A 15,636-nucleotide genomic window follows, 5' to 3' on the forward strand; every position below is an offset into this window, starting at 1 on the left:
GCAACATACCTGGGGATGGACTGGAAAGGATTGCGCAATCTAGAACTGCGCAAAAGGTAATCTGGGCTGTCTAGGAGGCTAGTTGGCTGCTGGAATTGTGTAATGCACAATCCAGGATGGTCTACTAGCTACTGGAATTGCGCAATACGCAATTTCAGCTGGCAATGGTTGCAGGCCCAGTGACTGCATTGTGCAATTTTATGTGCCAGCAGTCACTGTACCTCAAAATTGTACAATGCAAGGCTGGAGGATAGTCACTGGATAGAAATGTGCATTTTCTGAGAGGAAGATAGATCCTTCCCTCTTAGGATTTCACAATGCTGTCTTGGTGAGGGAGAGTTCGGGCCAAGGCTACCCAGACCCGCCAACGGGCAACTCAAAGCAAATGTGAATGTGAATGCATGGCAATACGGAGTGCAAGCAGGGGTGAATGATCGTGCATGCAAACAGTCAATGAAGATTCAGAAAATGGAACAACATGCATGTGGGTAAAGCGAGTCGTCGAATCGGCAACTGTTCGTGCAAAACAGTTCAATGCATGCGACAGCAGTGAGATGCTAACGAAAACTGAAACAGTGCTAGTACAAGCTAGTATGCATGTAAATGACAGCAAGCGTTCACATAAATCAAGCAAACATCACTCACACAAGTCAAAACACAAAAAGAGACAGAAATGATACAAAAGACAAGTTAAGCCGACTTACCCATGAAGAAATGAACCTCTGAAGCGTCAAATAAATAAGTTTGCGGCTCATGACGTGCATGCCACAAATCTAGGAAAAGGCGACACTTGGAGGAAACATTCTAAAATGATCTTTGCATGTAACCTCTAGCTGCTAAAAATAGCTCTCTAAAAGGTAGTCTGGGCTTTCTGGGAGGCTAGCTCGCTGCTAGAATTGTGCAATGCGCAATCCAGGCTGGCCTGCTAGCTGCTGGAATTGCACAATATGCAATTTCAGCTGGCAATGGTTGCAGGCCCAATGACTGCATTGTGCAATTTTATGTGCCAATAGTCACTGTCCCTCAGAGTTGTATAATGCAAGGCTAAAGGACAGTCAATGGATAGAAATGTGCATTTTCTGAGAGGAAGATAGATCCTTCCCTCTCTGGATTACACAATGTTGTCTTGAAGAGGGAGAGTCCAGGCCAAGGCTACCCAAACCTGCCAACGTGTAACTCAAAGAAAATGTGAATGTGAATGCATGACAATACAGAGTGTAAGCAGGGGTGAATGATCGTGCATGAAAACAATGAATGAAAGATTCAGAAAACAAAACAACATGCATGTCAGTGAAGCGAATCGTCGAATCAGTGATTTTTGGTGCAAAACAGTTTAACGCATGTGACAACAATGAGATGCTAATGAAAACTGAAACGGTGCTAGTACAAGCTAGTATGCATGTAAACGACAGCAAGTGTTCACATAAATCTAGCAAAATTCATTCATACAAGTCAAAACACAAAAAGCGACAGAAATGCTACAAAAGACAAGTTAAGCCAACTTACCCGTGGAGAAATGAAGCTTTGAAGCGTCAAATAAATAAGTTTGGGGATCATGATGCGCATGCCACAAATCTAGGAAAAAGTGACACTTGGAGGAAAGATTCTAAAACGATCTTTGCATGTAACCTCTAGCTGCTAAAAACATCTCCCTAAAATCTAGGGATGATTTTTGCATGTTGCTTTTTCTATTCCGAGAAAAAGCAACCCATGCATGCAAGTCAAGTTTTCTCGATCCTAGGTGGAATCGGTCAAATCAATGGCACATGCAACAGCTTGCTCAGCTGAGAGGAAAATTTACACATTTTTGGGAGGGAGCTGGGCTAGCTACCCAGAAGGTTTGCGCAATTTCTGAGCTGAGCAGCTGACTGCTGCCCAAAATTGCGCAATTTATAGGCTGGGCAGTCCTGCTGAGAGAGATTGTGCAATTTTTCCAGTGAAGGGTTATAGGTAGATTTGCGCAATTTTTGGAGGGAAGGTTGGTTCCCCTCCAGAATTGCGCAATTTCTTGAGGGAGATGCTAGCTTGCAGCTAGACCAACTCCAGAGAAACAGCCTGTGAGGGGGATGCAACAAGCTATCATGCACAGGCTGACAGTCTGCTAGAAAATCATTGAAGCTTGTGTACTTGACAAGGCAAGAAATGCTGATGAGTGTTGAAATGTGGCAACAATAATATTCCAATTTAAATTTGTCCTTGAATTAAAATTCAAATTTAGTCTCACTGACTGCTTGAAAAATAATTAATTGATTCATCTTGAGTTAATTAGTTGGAGAAATTCAAGTTAGAAGTCTTTCTAAAGTCATGCAACAGTTATTCCTTAAATTAAGGATATTATCCCTTAATTAAGGAGATAAGATTGAGTTATATTTGAGTTGTTATTAGTTAGCTCAGTTTACTAAGTTAAGTCCAATTAAATTAGTTCCAAACTGTTTAAGGAACTAATTGTGAGTTCATTCAGTTAATGCATGCATGCATCCAACTAGTGTACTCCAAATAACTAAAGATTCTCTCATCAGTAACTCATGCATGTCTATTCTGAGAAAGATCTGGTTAAGATTAAAGACAGGGATAGTGTACTATTAGTTGCATGTGTTTTCCTATAAACAAAACTCATGCATGTAGAAGGAATTCATTCCTTGAGGATTGAGCAATTTTATAGGGTGTGAGATCAGTGTGAGTGATCAATGTTCCACTTGGTAATAGGAGGATCACCCAGGAGAAACTGCGCAAGGAAATAGGAGCTTGGAGGGTAGAGGAGAAGGCTTATGAGCAGTCTATTTTGTCGGTGAGCATCTATGAAGGATTGTACTGAGAGATGGCTAGCTATGAGAGATAAGGCTTTGTGTAATCCTGATATATTTCCAACTTGTATGATAATACAGATAGTGGGGTTTTTAGCTGAGGCTTTCCCCTGAGTATTCTTCTATGTTTCATGTGCATTAATTCTTCTTCTGGTTAGATGTGTTCAGCTTGATCTTGCTCAAATATTTTAAGATTCCACAAAATTGATTGTAGAAGTAGATTAAAGTATTTTGATTTAGTTATATTGCATTATCAGGTTAATCTACAGTCATAATTTCTACATGGTATCGGCACAAAGGTTATTGGAGCTGTGAATAGTATACTGAGAAGAGAATTTGAAGTTTGAAGTTCAGGGTTGCAGCTGTAAATCGAATTCATATCATACTTCAAGTTGGTCAATGGCATTCTATGGCTTGAGACTTGAGTATGCCTTGGAAGGCAGCTCGAATTACATAACATGGAAAGATAGAATGGAAATTGTATTAGAAGACAATGGCTTGAAGGATTTCATTAATCAAGAAATCCCAAAGCTAGCTGCATCTAATGCACAAGAGTTGGCTGAGTGGAAGAAGTGTGTGGACCATTCTCGATGGCATCCACAGCAAAGCAAAGGTATTATGTGATTTTCATTGATGATTATTCTCGTAAACACTGGATTTATTTCATGCAGAAGAAGGACCAAACCTTCTCAAAGTTTTGTAAGTTCAAAGCTTTGGTTGAGAAAGAGTCAAGGAAGAATATCAAGGCCTTGAGAAGCGAAAATGGTGGAGAATATGTCTCTCAAGAGTTTAAGGACTTTTGTGCAGTGGAAGGAATTAAACAAGAGTTGACGGCACCTCATAACCCACAACAGAATGGGGTGGCTCACAGGAAGAATAGAACAATTGTAGGGGTAGCACGAGCGATGTTGCATGACCAAGGCCTACCACTTCACTTGTGGTCTGAGGCATGCAACACAGCGGTCTATTTGCAGAATAGAAGCCCGCATCGCATACTTGGGATGAATACACCAAAGAAAGCTTTCTCCGGTAAGAGACCAGATGTGGGTCACTTCAGGATCTTTGGCTCATCGGTATATTGCCATGTGACAAAGGATGCATGGAAGAAGCTTAAGCTGACCGCAGAGTTGGGGATACTTGTGGGGTACACTGATACACCCCACAACTATCAAGTGTATTTGCCTACCAGTCGGAGGACAGTGGTTCACAGATATCTCAAGTTTGATGAGTAGAAGGCCATGCGAGTTTCCCTTGAGAGGGAGCTCCAACTACAGACTGTGGAGGAACTACTGGTTCCTAAGGAGGACGAGCCTCAGACTGATGTGGAGCAGCCACATGCAAAGGTTCCAAGAGTGGATACATCCACTTAAGCAGAGTCTTCCAGAGATGGACAGAAGCGTGCAAGAGAAACTGACAAATTGTTGACGGATGCGAGAGAGAATGTGGGAGAACCATCTTCTTAGCGCAGACAGAGGAGGCCACCTAAGAGGTACACTAGATACACAGCCCTTGTTGGGGAATGTGTTGAGACTGAGCCATCTTCCTTTCAGGAAGCAATGCATCAGCCAATTTGGGTTGATGCTATGGTGGAGGAGTATGACTCCATAGTTCGTAACAGTGTTTGGGACATGGTTCCGAGAGTGGAGAACAAGTCAGTTGTGAGTTCTCGTTGGATTTACAAGGTAAAGCAAGCTACTAATGGTAGTGTGGAGAAGCATAAGGAAAGATTTTTTGCCCATGGTTTCTCACAGGTAGAGGGGATTGACTATGATGAGACTTTTGCTTCTGTCGCAAGGTACTCATCTATCAGATTGATGTTGGCACTATCAGCACAGATGGGTTGGAAGATCCATCAGATGGATGTGAAGACTGCATTCCTCAATGGAAATATTGAGGAAGAGGTGTACATAGAGAAGTTGGAAGGTTTTGAGACCTTCGATCATGAGTCGCATGTGCGCCAATGCAAGAGAGCTTTATACGGGTTGAAGCAAGCACCTCGTGCTTGGTACACCAGGATAGACTACTTCACCAGGTTGGGCTTCACAAAGAGTGAAGTGGATGCGAACCTGTACCACATCATGGTGAAAGGTAAGTAGTTGATCATTGTACTTTATGTTGATGATCTCATATTGACAGGTGATGATCAATTGATCATGTCTTGCAAGGAGGACCTTGCAAGAGAATTCGAGATGAAAGACATGGGTCTCATGCATTACTTCCTTGGCATGGAAGTGTGGTAGAAAGATGGGGAGTTGTTTGTGTCTCAAGGCAAGTATGCCAACAAGATACTCAGGAGATTCCACATGGAGAAGTGAAAGCCCATGCAGACTCCTCTAGCAGGTAACTGGAGGAAGGAGGATGCTACTTCAGGAGAAGTAGTAGAGGCTATTATGTATAGGCAGCTTGTGGGTTCACTGATGTACTTAGTGAACACATGACCAGATTTGTGTTATGCGGTGAACCAGCAGAGTCAAGGGATGGTTCAGCCTAACAATATGTTTTGGAAGGCATCAAAGCATGTATTGAGATACCTCAGAGGCACATCTCAGTATGGATTATGGTACAAATGGACAGAGGAAGTGAAGCTATAGGGCTTCACTGATGCAGATTGAGCAGGAAGTCCATTAGATCGGAAGAGCACATCAGAAGGGATTTTCAACCTTGGATCAGCTATAGTTTCTTGGTATAGCAAGAAACAGAGGTCGGTTGCACTCAGCTCGGCAGAGGCTGAATACATGGCTGCAAGTCAGGCAGCATGTGAGGCCATCTAGATGCGGAAGATCCTAGTTGGTTTGTTTGATCAGAGGATGGATCCAACTGTGATCTATTGTGATAATTACAGTTGTATCAAACTCTCTAAGAATCCAGTATTTCATGATAGGTCCAAGCACATCGACATCCGGTATCATCATCTCAGAGACTATGTAGCGAGGAGGATCATGTTGCTACAGCATATTTTCACAGAGAAGCAAGATGCTGACATTTTGAAATAGGCATTGTCAAAGTGTAAATTCGAGTTCAATAGAGACAGGATCGGGGTGGCAGATCATCCCTTTCTTGTTGAGAGAGACTGTTGAAATGTGGCAACAAGAATATTCCAATTTTAATTTGTCCTTGAATTAAAATTGTGAATTAAAATTCGAATTTAGTCTCACCAACTGCTTGAAAAATAATTAATTAATTCATCTTGAGATAATTAGTTGGAGAAATTCAAGTTAGAAGTCTTTCTCAATTCATGCAACAGTTATCCCTTAAATTAAGGAGATTATCCCTTAATTAAGGAGATAATATTGAGTTATATTTGAGTTGTAATTAGTTAGCTCATTTTACTGAGTTAAGTCCAGTTAAATTAGTTCCAAACTGTTTGAGGAACTAATTGTGAGTTCAGTCAGTTAATGCATGCATGCATCCAACTAGTGTACTCCAGATAACTGAAGATTCTCTCATCAGTAACTCATGCATGTCTATTCTGAGAAAGACCCAGTTGAGATCAAAGATAGGGACAGTGCACTATCAGTTGCATGTGTTTTCCTATAAACAAAACTCATGCATGCAGAAAGAATTCATTCCTTGAGGATTATGCAGTTTTACTAAATGAGAGATCAGTGTGAGTGATCAGTGTTCCACTTCATAACAGGGGGATCACCTAGGAGAAACTGCACAAGGAAATAGGAGCTTGGAGGGTAGAGGAGAAGGCTTATGAGCAGTCTATTTTGTCGATGAGCATCTGTGAAGGATTGTACTGAGAACTGGCTAGCTGTGAGAGCTAAGGCTTTGTGTAATCCTGATATATTTCCAACTTGTATGATAATACAGATAATGGGGTTTTTAGCTAAGGCTTTCCCTTGGGTATTCTTCTGTGTTTCATGTGCATTGATTCTTCTTCTGGTTATATGTGTTCAGCTTGATCTTGCTCAAATCTTTTAAGCTTCCACAAAATTGATTGTAGAAGTAGATTAAAGTATTTTGTTTTAGTTATATTACATTATCAAGTTAATCTACAGTCAGAATTTCTACAATGAGTAAGGTTGGTAGGGAGGCTCCAAAACGAAGCTAAGGAAAAATTTTGGAGGGTGATTGTAGCTGCTACAACAGAAGGCTAATGCTCCCCCTGAACCCGTGCTACATATGCATTGTCAACACTTCATTCATCAAGGCATCTTCATCAATCAAATAAAAATCAATGAGAAAAACATATCAGCAGATTGTAACCACCAATATCAGGCTGCACACCCATGGCAGAAACTGATTTTGAGTCTGACCCACTGATTTTCTATTAGAAAACTCATGCACTATTGTTGGCATAGAAACTCGCGTATATACGCATCTCTTCTTCATGAAATCTATGTATAGGAAACATTCCTCTGAAAACTATATTTAACAGCAGGATGAGGCAAAAACAATTCCTAGTTTTGTATGAGATATTCAAATTCTTCTCTGGGAAGAGGTTTGGTAAATATATTAGCAACTTGTTCTTTGGAGGGAACATACTCCAATTGAACCTTTTGTTCAAGCACTTGTTCTCATAGAAAGTGGTACTTAATGGGTATGTTCTTGGTCTTGGAGTGCATGGCTGGATTTTTCGAAATACTAATAGCACTTGTATTATCACCTAGAATGGAGATGGGTGGAGAACATGTGATTTGAATATCTTGTAGTGTTTTCATCATCCAGAGTAGTTGTGTGCAGCAAGATTTAGCAACCACATATTTTGCTTCAACTGTAAATAAGGCAATCAAACTTTGTTTCTTCCTGAACCAAGATACTAATCGTGATCCCATATAGAATGCACCTCCACTAGTGCTTTTCCGGTCATCAACATTTCCAGCCCAATCCGCATATGTATATGTATGAAGAGTGAGATCTATATCTTTAGGTTACCATAGACCAAAGTCTTGAGTTCCTTGGAGATATTTGAATATTCCTTTTACAACCTGAAGATGTGATTCATTTGGATTGGCTTGGAATCTTCCAACAATTCCTACTGCATGCATGATATTAGGTCTGGTACCTGTTATATAAAGTAGGTTTCCAATCATAGATTTGTACTCTGGTTGATTCACTGTAGGAGATTCATCATTAGAACTCAGACTACATCCTATTACCATTGGAGTATATATTGGTTTTGAACTTCCATTCCGTACTTCTTCAGAATCTGCTTGAGATATTTAGTTTGTGAAATAAATATGCCATCTTTTGTTTGTTGCACTTGTAGACCAAGAAAATAAGTTATATCTCCAAGTAAAGACATTTCAAATTCTTGCTGCATAAAAGAAGCAAAGTTTTGACTCATAGATTCTTCATTACTGCCAAAGATGATATCATCAACATAAACAACAATAATTAGCAGTTTATCATTCTCAATTTTTGCATATAAGTTGTTGTCTGCAGATCCTTTTGTGAAACCTTGTTGTTGAAGATATTTGTCAAGACGATAATACCATGCCCTCAGAGCTTGTTTCAGTCCATATAAATCCTTTTTGAGTTTTCATACAAGCTTTGCATCATTTCCCATAATGAATCCTTCTGGTTTTTCAACATATACTTCTTCTTCTAAATCTCCATTAAGAAATGCAGATTTTACGTCCATTTGACAAAATTTGAATTTTCAAAAACTTGAAAGAGCAAGAAACATTCTTATGGCTTCAAGTCTAGCAACAAGTGCAAAAGTTTCTTCAAAGTCTATACCTTCTTGTTGAGCATACCCTTTACAAACAAGCCTTTCTTTATTCCTAATTACCTCTCCATTTTCATTCAACTTATTCTTGAATATCCATTTTGTTCCTATAACATTTTTATCATGAGGTCTAGGAACTAATTCCCAAGTATCATTCTTTTCAATTTGGTCAAGTTCTTCATCCATGGCCTTAACCCAACATTCATCTCTGCTAGCTTCATTTACATTTTGTGGCTCTATGGAGGATAATAATGCTAGATAACTAGAATCTCCTACAAGAGTTCTTCTTGTCTGTACTCCAGACCCTTTTTCTCCTAGAATTTGAGATTTTGGATGATTCTTTTGAACATACCTAGATGGAGCCTTTTCCTTGTCAGATGTATCTTCTTCTGATGCTTCATTGGTTTTTTCCTCTATATCATTTCAATTTGATATGGGAAAGCATTCACCATATTCATTATTATCATCTTTCTTTGATGATGTTTCTTGTTTCAGATTTATGCATACTTCATCGATTACAACATCAATGCATTCAACAATTTTTTGAAGTCTCTTATTATAACATTTGTATCCTTTACTTCTAGATGAATAACCAAGAAATATTCCTTCATCTGCTCACAATTCAAAATTACCAAGTTTTTCATCGATCTTTTTTATGAAACATTTGCTTCCAAAAACTCTAAAGTGTTTTACAGTGGGAGGCTTACCATACCAAAGTTCATGTGGAGTTTGATCACTATTTACACGTACATGAGCTTTATTGAGAATATTTACTGCAGTATGTGTAGCTTCGCCCCAGAAGGTGTCAAGAGCACCAGACTCATCCAGCATAGCTCGAGCCATTTGTTGAAATGTTCTATTCATTATTTCTGCCACGTCATTTTGTTGAGGAGTTCTAGCAACAGAGAATTGTCTCTTTATTCCATGTTGTTCACAAAATTCAAGGAATTCATCTGATATGAATCCTCCTCCCTGATCAAATCTGAGACATTTCATTTTTAGATCTAATTCGTTTTCAACTAAATCTTTGAAGACTTTAAACTTTTCAAATGCTTCATCTTTATGTTTTAGTAAACCAATCCAGCGCATTCTAGAAAAATCATCAATGAATAAAATGTAGTATTTTTCTCCACGAGGTGACTCTTTCCTTGTTAGTCCACACAAATTAGTATGAATGAGTTCAAGAGGATTACTTGTTGATCCTTCTTTGGCATTGAACTGAACTCTGGTTTGCATACCGAATTGACATGGTTTGCAGATGGTATTTTCTAGGATGATGATATCTGGAAGATCTTGAACAACCTTGAGCCTGCATGATTTTATTATTTGAGAAAAGCTTAGATTCCCCAATCTCCTGTGCCATAACCAGTTCTCTTTTGTTTTTCTTAGATAACAATGTTCTTGACCTCATTTTAGTATATATAGATTTCTTGGAGTTCTTATACCTTTGATTATGGTCTTTCCTGTGTCAAGCTCATGAACCACACATTCTTTTGATTGAAACACAACTTCATTTCCTTGATCACACATTTGACTAACACTCAACAAGTTATGCTTTAAACCATCAACATACATAACATTTCCAGCTTTAACCTTTTCTTTTAAATAAACAAAACCTTTACCCTTAATGACAGCTAGTGTGTCATTTCCAAAAGAGACATTCTTTTCCTTTTCTAAAGCATTGTATGAAAGGAGTTTATCTTTATCACCTGTCATGTGTTTAGAGAATCCACTATCAATGTACCACTGATTTTCTTGTCCTTCTACAAACATAGCTATGCCACATCTTTCTGACTGAAATTCCTTCTTTTTCCATACCTTGGAATTTGATGATGTTTTCTCCTTTTGAATTGTTGGCCGAAATTTGCTCCTACATTCAGATTCTTCATGACCAAAGTTATTGAAAAATGAACATTCAATTTCATCTTCAAGAGGAGAAAAGTTATTATAAGAGATTTTCTTGATTCCTATCACACTCCTTTGTTTTCTTGCTTCTCTAGTCATGATAGTTTTGTAAGCAACACATTGAGCAGCCTTATGACCAAAGTTATGGCATGAAAAACATTGTCCATTAAAGAAGAAGTTTTTGTGATCATAAAATATTTTGGTATTGTTCACCTTTTGGTTGGTGCTTCTATTGATGTTCACGCCTGGAGTAAAATGAGAATGATTTATCTGGGGAGTACCTTTAGGCTTTTGTTAGGAATTGACCCATTGTTCACTGGATTTCTACTACATCAAGATAGCTTATGGTGATGGCTGAAGGCTTTTCTGGTTGGGATGTTTCTCCAGTGTATCCAAGACTAGTGTTTATAAGAGGAGAATGTTGAACCTTGATGATTTCATCTAAGGTTTTTGATCCTTTAGCAAATCTAAGATTCAAAGATTTTGTCTTCTCAAGTTCTTTTCTTAGACCCACTACTTCACATTCTAATTTTTCATTGTGCTTTTCCCTTTCAGTGAGTTGATGTGTCAAAGTGTCTATGACCATATTTTTTTCTTCCAGATAGATTTTAGGTTGAGTGATTTCTTCAAGAAAATATTATTCTTCTAAGGCATCCATAAAATCATCATTTTCATAAGCCATGAGTAGTTTAATATCTTGTTCAGATTCATCTTCATCACTCTTAGACAAGCCATCACTATCTTCATGAGTGTAATAACTTCTATTAACAAATTGTTTCATATTACCTTTTGTAGAATCCTTTCCTTTGTCATGATTATTTTTATGAGGACATTTAGCAGCATAATGACCAAATCTACCACAAGCAAAAATATTGAAGGGAAGCTTACCTCTAAATCTTTCAGAACCCCATTAAAGTTTTTTCACAAATTTTACCTCATCTTCTTCTGATATATATCCTGATTCCTTAATATCTTCCTTTTCTTTTCCTTTTTTCGAGGCTTTGAAAGTGGCTTCTCTGATATCTGATGGACCTCCTTTCCTCATTTCAAAGGTAGCTAAAATTCCATGAAGTTTAACAACAGTAATAGATTGTAGATCATGCTTCTCTTCAATGGCAGATACTTTCGACTCAAATTTAGAAGATAGAGATCTCAAAATTTTCTCTACTAAAGTAGCCTTCGTTATTTCTTCACCTAGATTCTTCATACAATCTACAATCTCATCTACTCGTAAAAAGTAACTAGCAATACTTTCATCAATATGCATCCTGAGAGTTTCATACTGAATTCTGAGAGTTTGGAGCTTAGCACGTTTTATCTGGGAGTCTCTTTCGTAGCTCTGAATGATTTTGTCCCATATTGCTTTGGCTGCATTGAGATGCATGACTTTGATGAATTTTGATTCTAATAGACTTCCCAATAACGCAATGATGGCTTTGGCATTGTTTTCATATGCTTTCTTTTCTGTTGTATCTATGGGGACTGCTATTGGATATTGGTATCCTCCTTCCACAATTGCCCAAACATCAGTTCCAAGTGACTAAAGATAGGCTCTGGTTCTTATCTTCCAATATGATAAGTTATTTTCATTAAATATTGGTGGTCTGATAGATCCCATTCCTTCGTGATTGCTCATCTTGAGAGATCTCCCTTCAAGCGATCAAGCTTCTTCTGAAGGACCTACTCTGATACCAATTTTTGGGGAAAATGTTGAAAGGGGGGGGTGGTGTGGGGGGTGAATCAGTATTTTAACTTTCATAATAATTATTTTCTTTTCCAAACTGTATACGTTATTTTACTAAAACCAACTAGCATATGTCCACGCCTATAAAGAATGAAACCAATGTATATATAATAAACTTTGATAAATAGCTAATTCATTGTCTTAAATCAAAGTTTGATGCATTTACTAAGCAGTAAACAGATGCACTAAGAACAGAATAAATCAACACACATAAGCAGCACACATGAACACCAGGATTTTTCAGGTGGAAACCCAATGTGGGAAAAAACCATCATTGTTGTCGTCTCAGTCTTCAATCTTCTTATAATAAAAAGTGTTTACAAGTTTTGTATTGGTGCAGACTATTTCCAGTACACAAGTATCTACCTGCTGAAGGCTACAACCTTCACTTGTTTTCCAGCTTCTACTAGAAAGGAGCTCCAACCCCCTAGCTCTTGTATTGGCTTATATATTTACCAGTACATAGGCAGAGGCCTACAGAAGGCTACTATCTTCACTCTTCTTCCAGGGACCATGTTTCATAAATTTTCAGACTGGATACTCCTGGTTCACAAAAACACAATGTGTAGGCCACGTTTCATCAAATACAACTGCATCTATCAACAATCACTCAATCTGAACAATCACATCACTGTCACCAGAACACAGAGTTGAACCTAGAACACTACATCAACAACCAAAACCAGCTACAACCTCAAAAATCATATGACAGAACGTATACGCGACTTTTTTTAACCCAACTTGCGTATACTTCTAAATATGTTGAATCATAAAACCTCTGAACCAAAAATTATACCAAATAATGACATTCTGAATATCTACTATCATATTACAGAGTCCCAAATAGATAACAGCAGAGATCACCCTTCTTACTCAATCAATCAATCAATCAGACTCAATCTCCTTATACAATCAAACTTACTTTTATATCTAATGAAGACATCATTGAAAAACATCAATAAAATAACAGCACTGATTAGATAGATCAGTCATCTCTGAACAACAAGCTTTTCTTCTACATCGACTACTTGGAAGTATCGAACCAATGTGTATACATGTCTTCAACAAGGTGAACCAGCGTATAGATCTGCAAATAATAATTGAAAACTTCTCAACTATTCCAGACTTCAGAGATACCCAGATCATAACATTAAAGAATAAAACATGCATTAGCATTCAGATCTAGCCCATCCATTATCAGATCATACAATGATAAGTCATTTCAGGTCTCATGATCCTGATCCAACATTATATCCAAAGGTGCACAAGATATTTCAAATCATATCATAACCATAACCCTTATAACATAAAATATGCTTCAGATAGAAGTATTCATGAAAAACCCTTTCACCTGCACACTTAGCCCTTTGATCTTCTCCTCCTTATATAGTTTTAGCCTTTCTCAATACCTGGGACCAAAACAACACTTAGAACCTGTGGTACTCTTAGACAGGGTCAAGTAATTGTTATTCCGCTCAATATTGTGGGCTAATACCATGGGTATTCTTTAACCTTAATTTTCCATCCCATACGTTCTTTTCTTCTTGTGAAAGTGCTTGCATACGTATACGCTTCTTTTTCACTATGAACCCGCTTGTATACGCTACTTGGACTAGGTGAAACAGCATATACAACTTAATACAACTTAAAACATTATTTTTCTTCAATTGCTTGATTTTGATATGTAACCCTTTGTTCCATAATCCTGTTCTTCTGTGTCATTACTCTGTTACCTCTAAATTGACATGTTACAATGTGAGTTGCCCTTTATCAATTCTGAACTAACCTGTGTGTGGGTTTCCATCAAGGACAACACATGTACCATAATGCCAACATGATGTTCAGTATCACTTTATGACAGATATGGTTCAGGACAAAAAGGTGTTGTTGGTAAAGGTGGACACTTTGAAGAATACTGCAGATGCATTGACAAAATCTGTGAGCACTAAAAAGTTCTCTTGGTGTAGATAAACATTGGGCGTTGATGGGTTGGATCAATGACTAACCTCTCCTATGGCCCCCTGTGGAAATAAAACAAAAAGTGGGATAATGTTGGGTTGTGTTATATTCTTTCCATGACTACCCCACGTGCATGGGGGTCACAGGGGGTCGAGAGCCTCCCACGTACATTGCGTTGAGCATTACCGGGGGATCACAGGGGGGGTAGCCACCCCCCCCTATCGGGGGGTAAGCAGGGGGGCAGTAGCGCCCCTGCACTAGGAAAAGTTTTTTGGACCCTATATTAGGTGGACGGACCTACCTATGGTTTTTTGCATGGATTTTGCACATGGTTTTGGGCATGATGGTTTTATGTCCATGGTATTTTGTAGATCCGGTCAAGGGAACTACAGTTATTTTCTAATCCAAGGTTAATGGATTTGGGTTTATGGATGCTTCAGCATGTATATATATGTATTGTAACATTGAAAGGAATATAATGAAAAAACAATCTAGTAGTCATGGTTTTGGGATCCAGGGGAAAATGTTTGTGTATATTTGTTTTATGTTTTATGCTCTCACCATTGTTTATTTTTTGTTTTTTAGAATTCGTATGCAGGTAATTCCTGTACGGGGTTAAAACCTATTGTTTCACCTTTTGTAAAGGCAATATTATTGTATTCTCAAAGGAGATCAATAGGGCTTTGAGGTTGGCCACAAGTAGATTTGAACCAATAACAGAGCTTCATCTAAGTATATAAGCCCTTAGGAGGAAGTTCAAATAAGTGGGTTGTTTCCTTTCCTTCAAAGGAATTCACAAACAGATGCATGCAAGTGTCATTATCATAAGCACCAATGTTATGACACACATTAGAAAAATAAATTAAGTGTTCGTTAATAGTGATGGTGCTATTAGCCTGGAACCTGGGAAAATGATCTTTAAATTTGGGTAACAGTGTATTAGTGGTGTTAAATTTAATGGGGATGCCACATGCTAAGGAGTGGCATTCACATCTTCTTTGAATTGGAATAAAACATACTTCCTTATTACTTTGGCAAGTTAGTGGTAGATTGTACTTGAATAAAAGATGAATATTTACTACCAATTTGGATGGATGATGATGTAGTCGATGAAGACTGCAAAGAAGAGGAAGTAGATTAGAATTAACATTAGGTTCCTAGCATGGCTCTATGAGAGGGAGATATTGTTCAAGAAGAACAAGAGAGATCTTAAAAGAATTTAAAATGAACTTGAGTGGAAAGGATAAATTTTCATCTTTGAATTTCATTTAATTATTTGTATTCAAGGTTGAAACCATGAATTATCCTACAAGAACAAGGTTCACTAGTCATAGGCCAGCTATTTTCAATCAGCACGATTTCTAAGATGCCTTTCAAGGGATTCTCTCCTTTCTTGCAAATCAATATCTCGAGCTATAAAACACCAAGATTGTTCCAATTTGGCAAGGGAGTGACAATTATCAGGTATGAAGTTAAGAAATGAATGAGCAATACTTCTTTGATGGTTCAAATGGTTAGGAAGACCAAGTTTATTCACAGATGGTATG

This window comes from Pinus tabuliformis, chromosome 1_2, assembly GCF_031772625.1.
Source record: "Pinus tabuliformis cultivar Carrire ecotype Pingquan chromosome 1_2, CPIR1, whole genome shotgun sequence".
Classification (NCBI taxonomy): Eukaryota; Viridiplantae; Streptophyta; class Pinopsida; order Pinales; family Pinaceae; genus Pinus; species Pinus tabuliformis.